The sequence below is a fragment of the Leptinotarsa decemlineata genome, unplaced genomic scaffold (genome assembly GCF_025532065.1).
Source record: "Leptinotarsa decemlineata unplaced genomic scaffold, Ldec_3_MD MMD2_tig00026363_RagTag_RagTag, whole genome shotgun sequence".
In the NCBI taxonomy this organism is placed as follows: domain Eukaryota; kingdom Metazoa; phylum Arthropoda; class Insecta; order Coleoptera; family Chrysomelidae; genus Leptinotarsa; species Leptinotarsa decemlineata.
In genome coordinates, this window is record NW_027412706.1 from 167,958 (window position 1) to 177,250 (window position 9,293).

Genomic DNA, 9,293 nt, shown 5'->3' on the forward strand with positions numbered 1-9,293 from the left:
CTCCTAGTTATATCATCTTCAGATAATTGAACATAACTTTCACATAAATTATTCAAGTAACGCTTCGTTGTGAGATTTTCACTGGACAGTTTACAAAATCCGCAACACGTTTTTCGCATTTTTCTGAAACTTTTCTGTTCCAGTCACCCCTACAAGTCTAAAGAAACACGCATACTTATGAAATTATTGTAATTCTTGTAGTGACGATAAAAAAACTCACGATGCAGTTATGTTATGCAACTATACAACTATTTACTGTTCCTTATAGAGCCATGACTAAATATAACTGCAAGGTGACTCAAGAAATAGAGTCGCAGGATGAACTTTTTTTGAAAAACGAGTAATAAAACTTCCTATGTTTTTTACAACTTGTATTTTTAACTTACGTTACTGCAGTTTATGCCTATAAGAACATTTTCAAAGATGTACGTCCTTATAGGACTGAACTGCAGTAACATTAGTTACAAATACAAGTGGTAAAAAACATAGGAAGTTTCCTGATGATCTCCTATCACCTAGTAACAGCCACATTCATCAATTTATGTAAACTTTTGTAGACTTATTTATACCTACTGGTATAGTTGGGGTGAACCAATTCATTCATAACTCTAACACTCGTCTGTTCATATTTATAGGTGTAGCTGGGGTATTGAAACGCGAATCAGCTGGTTCTGGGCCTACATATAGAGATGGTGATCCATGTCTAGCACACTTTTTTGTTGCCTGCGATGCCTGAGTGTCCTGAAACCAAGTATATAGTCAATCTATTCCTGTCCACCAGTTTCCTCAGTTCTTCACGTCATTCCCAGACCTGTTTCGTTGTCACTTTTGGGTTCATCAGTACCCTAAGTGCAGCATGGCTATCTACGAAAATATTTATCCGCTTATTTCGTTGAGGCCTCAAATTAATGATCCTTCCGCATTACATTATTTACAAACTAGCCTGAAAGACTGATCATGTTTCATGTTCGGTTTTCGACACATCTGCATACCAGGTGGCTGTCGAGCATGTTCTCAGGATGAGTGTTCGTTCTCCACTCTTTGCGGTTTGAGACTTTAACCGCTGAGTTTATGTCGAATATGTATAATGGTGCCATGTGATCTGAGAAAATAACATATTCCAAAATTTCTGTTTTGCTCGATACCATGTAACTCGGTGAGTTTTCCAGTCTGAGTTGACCCACGCTTGCTTCTCCCATTAGTAATATATGTATTGATGAAAGATTCAAGAGTATCTCCAATATAGCTATTGGGATGGTTTGATTGCTTTATTATTCTTCAATATGATTTACCTGGGCACCTTGTTTAGTTTGCTAATGGCGATGGTTTGTTTCATCTTTGGCCACCAGGTAATACAACCAAACATAATGTCTGGTTTAAGCCCCCCATGTCTGGCCAGCAAAGGTGCTATCTTCACCTTAAACTCTGCACTATCTACGCCTTAAACTCTTTCTATATATTGGTTTCAGGTTAGCCTGGGATCTATCATCACTCCCAGATATTTGACGTCCTCCAAGAGATTCATCCCTTCACTTCGAAGTTTCAGAGGTCTTCTTGGTGAATCGAATGGTCGATTTCGTTGGGCTTTTATTCAACCCTTCTTCACCGGTATATCGGTACCTTCACTATATTTGCCCTAGACTAAGTTAACTAATTCGGCTGCATAACCCAGTACTTTGTGACCATTATAGTCCAGAAGACGTAAGTAACTCGTCTAACACTAGTTTCCATAAAAGTGGGGACAAATCCCTCCATACGACAACCTTTTTGCTATCTGTCACTACTATCTCTTCCATGATGATTTAGTATACCAATCTTCCTCCAAGCATGAGGTCTATCCACTTGCAGCTTGTGGTGCCAAACGCTCTTCTCCTCGACGCGACGCCTGGATGACTGATTCTAGGGTCATATTATTGAATGCGCCAAGAAAGCAGGTAAAAGTATTGTTCTTGTAAGCATATTCTGCTTTTTCCGTGACCCGGAAATAAGCCGTTTCCCTCGACGTACCTTACCTTTAGGCATATTGGTAGCCAGTGCTATGTCCCTAATATACATGTCAAGTAGGTTCTCTAATGTCTTTAATGCAAAAGACGTGAGACTGATTAGTCTCGAATCCTGTCCGTTTTTCCAGGTTTTGGAATTTAGTGACCATGTTTTCAGTAAATATTCTACAGCCACACTTGCTCTGAGGATTACACACAATTTTTAAATAGTAGTTCTGGCCCTTTTTCAGAGCATGTTAATAAAAGTTGTTTCAATAGAAACTGTTTTTACTATTAATTTATATAATTATAAGTTACATGGACGACAGCGGACGCCACTGCCATCCTCTACACAGGATCTACGTGAGAACAACACTCAAGATATGTGTAGAGGAAGATTTTCTAGCAATCGAAAGTTGGTTTCGACAGAATAAACTCACTTCGATAAAAAGGAATTACTTACCATTCACGTCTTACTCCAATAGATTGCCTGATATTGGACAACTCAATATCAACAATAATTACTATATAACTGAAAGTGACTCAATTAGATATCTAGGGGTAACAATTGATAGACACCTTCGTTGGGACTTACACATAAAAGAAACAGTAAGAAAGATGAGAGGCACACTTTCTAAATTCCAATATCTCGGAAACTTCCTAGACATGAAACACTTGAAAACCTTATATTCTGCACTTGTTAAGTATCAATTATCGTACGGGATAATTGGATGGGGAGGAGTTAAAGATTATTTGGTGAATCTTGATAAATTCAAAAGTGGATTTTGAAAATAATACTTCACAAACGCCGAACATACTCAAGTGACAGAGATACGCAGGTCCCTGACATGAGGCAATTATTCTGTATGAGTATTCTAAATAATATTCAAAAAGGAAATATTCAGATAACTCTAGCTGAACACACCTACCACAAAGAAACAGGGATAATTCTGTGATCGCCTCTCGTTGTGAAAAAACGATTTGATAAAGAAATGCATGTTACTTGGAACCAAAGGTCCCAAGTATTCAGTGGTAATCAAAGACAATCATAATAATAAAAGTTTCAAGAAAAAAGTTAAAAAATGGATATTGCTCACCAAAAGATTATTTTTCCATAAACTGGTTAATCAAAATAATTTAAAAAAATGTATAATCAAAATTGCTCCCCTATAAACTCCCCACCCCCGAAAAAAGAAAAGAAAAAAAAAAACAAAAAACACACAAGAAAAACAAATTTTAATTCTTATCATTCTGTACTATATTATTCCATTGCAAAGCACGTTCCATTGCAAAGCAGATTTGATTCCACCAATATCAGCTGATCCGTTTGAACCTAGTCTTTACTTCAGCTGGAAGTGAATCCACCAGGCACCCTGTTTGGCACATCCACCATACACGTTCACCATCACCAAAATACCGTCTAAGGCAGAACTGATTCTGAAGCTCTTTGAAAAGTATAAAATCCTATTATTTTTATTTCATCATCCATGTAATGGACAAAACATATTCGTTCATAATTATCTTGGGTAGCGTCCCAGATTTTGTTTATAACTCATTGTATCTTATCATCATTCTACGCCATAAACAAAAATTATTGTAGTAATAAATTATTGTTGCAGATTTTGACTTTCATTTCATAAGGTTCTGTCATTCTCAATATTTTGTTTTCTGGGTTTCATAAAATCAAATTCTAGTGGCGCCTAACATTTTTTTTGCTATCAAACGATATTAAGTTTAGACTTTAACCCATGCCCAATGCCGCCAGACGAAGAGCTGCCGTTCGCTGTGTGTATATATAATAGTCTAAGAGCCAGTGAGCGGCTACCTGCATGTATTTGACCAGACTTAGGTTTTTGTACATTGAGGCCCCTATACCTACCGCACATGATATGGTACCTCACTAAGCCCAAAGTGGTGGACGCGGTGAGTGCGCAGGTAGGACAAGTATCAATTTTTTAGTAATTTTAAATTCATTTGACGACGTTTGCCGTTTTGATATTTTGAAATATATTATTATTGTGAGCGGAAAATAATAATGGCTGAACATTACCTCGCGGTCAACATTGTGGCAGACATATTTGAAAATGTTTAAAATAAATGTTTTTTAAAGTAATTGACGAGATCTGCCATTGATACATTTCACTTATTATAGTTTCAAAAACTTATATTAATTAGGGCAGAAGTATTCAGTGCGTACAAGCATCAGAAAATAACAAAATCTGAGATACTACCCGGTCAGATGTCTATGTATTACGATAACTGTTTTACATCAAAATAATGTATTTATGATTTACTTAATTACTGCATTCATTGAAATTAAATTTTTTTATGTAGTTCATACAATATTTAAAAATTTTGACGATAAAATACGAAAAAATTTCAAATTTCAAGGTATATTAAGGTAACATACATATTTATAAGTATTCATTATTCTTCATTCATCATCATCCGGGTAATGTTCATCGTTGTGTAAATCATCTTCATCATCAATTGAGTCAGATTTTGTAAAAATGAAACGTAAATTGTAAAATATTAATAATTTATAAATAGATTTGAACATATTAGATAAAGAATTGATTTTTATCAACTTACCAGGAATATTGTCGAAAAAAACTCTGAAATCATTGGTGGTGTTGAACATTCACCTTTAATTAGTCGTTGACTAGTTAAATAATCAGGTAATTTTGTTTCAGTTATTCCTAAAATTTCCTCTCTCAAAATAGCAGCAGCTGCTTGCAAGTTATCTTAGTCTTTCAGGTGCGCAAATAATGAGTCATCAATAGTTGAAACGCCCTTAGGAGAAACAACTTTTTTTTTGTTTGACATCAAAATTTGAATGAGGTAGCCGCTCACTGGCTCTTAGACTATAAGTAAAATTTATGCCACAACCGTCAATAACCATTGTCGCTGAACTACTGTAAATATTAGCCTGATCGTAAGCACTATTTTATAATTCAGACTTTCTTAAATGATTTCTTAACATTAATTTTATATTACTTTTTATGAATTTCAATTTACCTTATATGTACTATTTTTTTATTTTTATTATTTACTGATGCCGTTACTGTGATACCGTTGTTTATTTACCCCTTTTCATATTTGAGCATTATGTATACCTACCTTTTATCTATATTTATGGAATAACTTCTTAGATTTATGAATTTATTTTTTATAGAATCAAGTGGTTTCAGTAAAAAAAATCAATAAAATTTTAATGCAACATCATCAAGATCATTAAAAAAATTATTAGTTGGAAGCAGTTACCGGACTGACTGAAATGAAACTGGAGACTGCTTCGTGAAAACAATATTGCACGGTTTTCACTCGTCCATGACATCAGTCAGACATGTTTGTAAATACCCATTGTCTTCAAACTGATTTCAATTATTAATGATAATATACAGATAATATACAGAGTGTCCCCTAGTTGCGGTGGAAAAATGTGAGGGCGTGTTCAGGGGCTGATTTTATGAAAAAAACTTGATATAGATATAGGTCCGGAAATGTATTGTTAACAAAATACAGGAAAATAAAATTCTCAGAAAAAATTATTTTTTGTGAAAATATTGTTTAGCCATACCATTTTCAGTGATAAAAGTTTCATTTAACCTCAAACCATTTAGCCACTGAAGTTTCTTGTAACATTTAATTTAGTGTTGGGTAAGACATCTGATAATAAAAACTTCTTATCCCTTGATATGTTTTCGTAACTCGCTTTGTTTGCCAGTAGCAGAAAAACCAACTAGTGTGCTAGCAACAACTATATATTCGTGATACTTGAAATTTATCAAGTTACATTCATTGTTGTGGCAATGGATATTTACAATACTGGATCAAAAACCAAGACATCCAAGAACGGTTATTCCTCGTTGTTTTCAATTTCATATGTGAACTTATTATTCGTGAATCTCTTATTGAGATGTGAAATCAAATCATCTACTTTTGATTTCATGTTAAAAATCGCAAATACATCGTCAACATTTTTTGGTTGGTTTGCCGTGGTGTTATTGACGTATATCAGTTGATACTTCAAGAAGAATACTTCGACCGATGAAGAAAAGTTGAATAAAAACTCAACAAAATCGACCATTCGATTCACCAAGAGGACCTCTGAAACTTCGAAGTAAAAAGATGAATCTGTTGGAGGACGTCAAATATTTGGGAGTGATGATAGATCCCAGGCTAACCTAAAACCAATATATGGGGTCTCAAACCAGGCATGATGTATTAGCAACCATGGTGTTTAAAACCATGATAACATATGCATGTATTGTCTGGTGGCCAAAGATGAAACAAACAACCGCCACTAGCAAATTAACAAGGTGCACAGGCAAATAATATTGGAGAATAATGTAGCAATGAAACCATCCCAATAGCTCACCGAGCTGAAAAACTCATCGAGTTACATGGTATCGGGCAAAACAGAAATTTTGGAATATGTGGATGAAAGATCGTCATGTTCTCAAATCACATGACACCGAAATACATAGTCGACACAAACTAGTCGGTTAAATTCTCAAACAGCAAAGAGTGAAGAATGGATAGTCACCCTGAGAACATGCTCGACAGCCACCTGGTATGCAGATAGGACGAAAACCTCACATGAAACATGATCATCAGTCTTCCAGGCTAGTTTGTAAGCAATCCTGCAATGGGCAAGGAGCATTAATTTGAAGCCTCAACGAAATGAGCGGATGAATATTTTCACAGACAGCCAGGCTGCACTTGGGGCACTGACGAACCCAAAAGTGATATCCAAACAGGTCTGGGAATACGCGAGGAAGTGAGGAAACTGTGGATAGGAATATATTGACTATATACTTGGTGTGCTAGACACGGATCATCATCTCCATATGTAGACCCATAACCAGCTGACTCGCGTTTCAATACCCCAGCTATACCTATAGATATAAATAGGCGAGTGTTAGAGTTATGAATGAATTGGTAAACCCCCAACTATACCAATAGGTATAAATAAGTCTACAAAAGCGTACGTAAATTGATAGCTGTTACCAGGTGGTAGTTGATGATCAGGAAAAATGAGAAATGAAACTTCATAATTTTTTTTTACCACTTGAATTTTTAATGAATGTTACTGCAGTTTCCTCCTATAAGGACGCACACGTTTAAAAATGTTCTTATAGGACAAAACTGCAGTAACGTTAGTTACAAATACAAGTGGTAAAAACATAGGAAGTTTTATTTCTCATTTTTCAAAAAAGTACATACTGTGCGTCTTTTGCTTGAGTCACCTTGCAGTTATATTTAGTCATGTCTCTATAAGGAACTATAACTAGTTGTTTAGTTGCATAACATAACGGCATTGGGGCCTGCCGTGAAAGCCTACATTCTACATCGTCAACATATCGGATTCAAATGTAGGGGAAGTAATGAAACTCTTCATTTTTCTTCCAATTCAAATCTGCTGCTCTGCTCATGAACATATTAGCTATGATGGGAAAATTGGGTTTACTATTGTCTTCGTGCTGCCTCTAGAAACAGTTGTTGAACTGGAAGCAATTCTATTTCATGCATATAACAAAGTTGTATGTAGTCTTCGATTACTTCTCCACTGAAACCATTGGCCCCCGGAAGATCCTTCAAATATTCAATAGTTTTTTGTATAGGGACACTTTGAAACAACGAAGATGAATCAAATGATACTAAAATCTCACAACTTTACAGCCTGAACTGTCATGTCAATCAACAATACTCATTAATTCGATTGAGAGAGTTTCAAACTGTTTGGTTAATCGTTTAACAATTTTATGAGTAGAGGAAGTTATGACGGAGACACTGATTTACCAGGCTTGTGATTTTCTTGTGGACTGTATATTTTAGGAACTGTAGGATCAGAAACCTGTAGACTTGTGTTCAAAGCCGGTACGATCAAATTTTGACATTTTTGAGTGATATTTTCAACTTCTGAAATCATCCTAGGCAATGGGGTGTTTGGTAACTTATTATAGGGACCGTTTAAAAATAAATTATCAATTCCCTCGTAGTAATTTGACTTGTCCACTATCACAACCTTATTGCCTTTATCACTTTCAGATAGAAAACATCCATCCATTAGAAATGTGTTTCTTGCAAGTCTCCATAACAAACTCTTTCGATGTCTCAGGTAAGTGTTGAATTGCACCTTCAAGATTGTCTACAACATCTTCCAAGATTTCTCTCAAGGGATTCAAACCAAATTTCGAATCCATATTTTACAGATCAAGTTTTTGCTTTTCAAAAGACTGACTCGAAAGATTTTCAACAATGATATATTTCTTCGATTTTTTTTTCGTTTCTTCAACTCCAAGTTTCTTAAGTGTTTTGTTCGAACAAGCTATTTTCTCAATGAATTTTGATTCAATGACAGTGAACATTTGTCTTTGAAAATTATTCCAATGTTCTGCCTCCTCGAGCTCAAATGTTAATTTTTTGTAAACTTCATATGCCCATTATTCAAGCATACTCCTTTTACTATACATATATTTGATTTCTAAATCCTTGTATTTCCGTTTGGCTAAAGGAAATATTGTATACGCAAAGACAGAGTTTTCTGGAATAATAATTCGAACAAAATTTGAAAAAACAGCTTTGACTTGGAATAAATCTCCCCAAAATTAATTTTTATTTTTCTGGTAATGCTGACTAGCTAATTAATTTGTCAAGTTGATATATTTTGAATTTTTCAGATTGTCAGTCTCTCAACTCAGTCCAGACTAAAAGTGTCATTTGTTTTAAAATCACCAATTCGTTTTTTCTCCAAATGTTGGTAGCATTCACAATCGTTTGTAAGATATTACCGTGATTAGTAATTACGTTGCATAAACCTTCTTGAACATTTCCTCTATAAGGATACATCATTGTTTTTATTTTGTGTAGGATTTTCACTTGAAGAACTCTGACATATATTCAAGTTAATATTGCTAAATACATGACACATCTATATGGCATGTGTCATGTACGTATAGATATAGGTTGTTTGGTCTTTTTCATTCTTGAACTTGCGATGTTGCGATGACAAAATAATAATAATAAAAAAATGCCTCAAATTTTGTTTCTTGTTCATCAGTGTTTTTATTTTTCCGTTGTTTGAGTGATAAGTTGAGGAACTATCCTTTATTTTTTGAAAACCATTTCTAATATATAGTTTGAAAGTTATATTATGTTGTTTCTTGATAAATCAAGCAGCCGCTATCGTGTATGTATTATTTATTTTGTTACAAATGCAATAATAAACAATTTATTCAATCTTCATTTTGTTTTTCTGTTAAGGAATGATACTTATTATTTTTAAAGAAAAACTGATACTTTGAC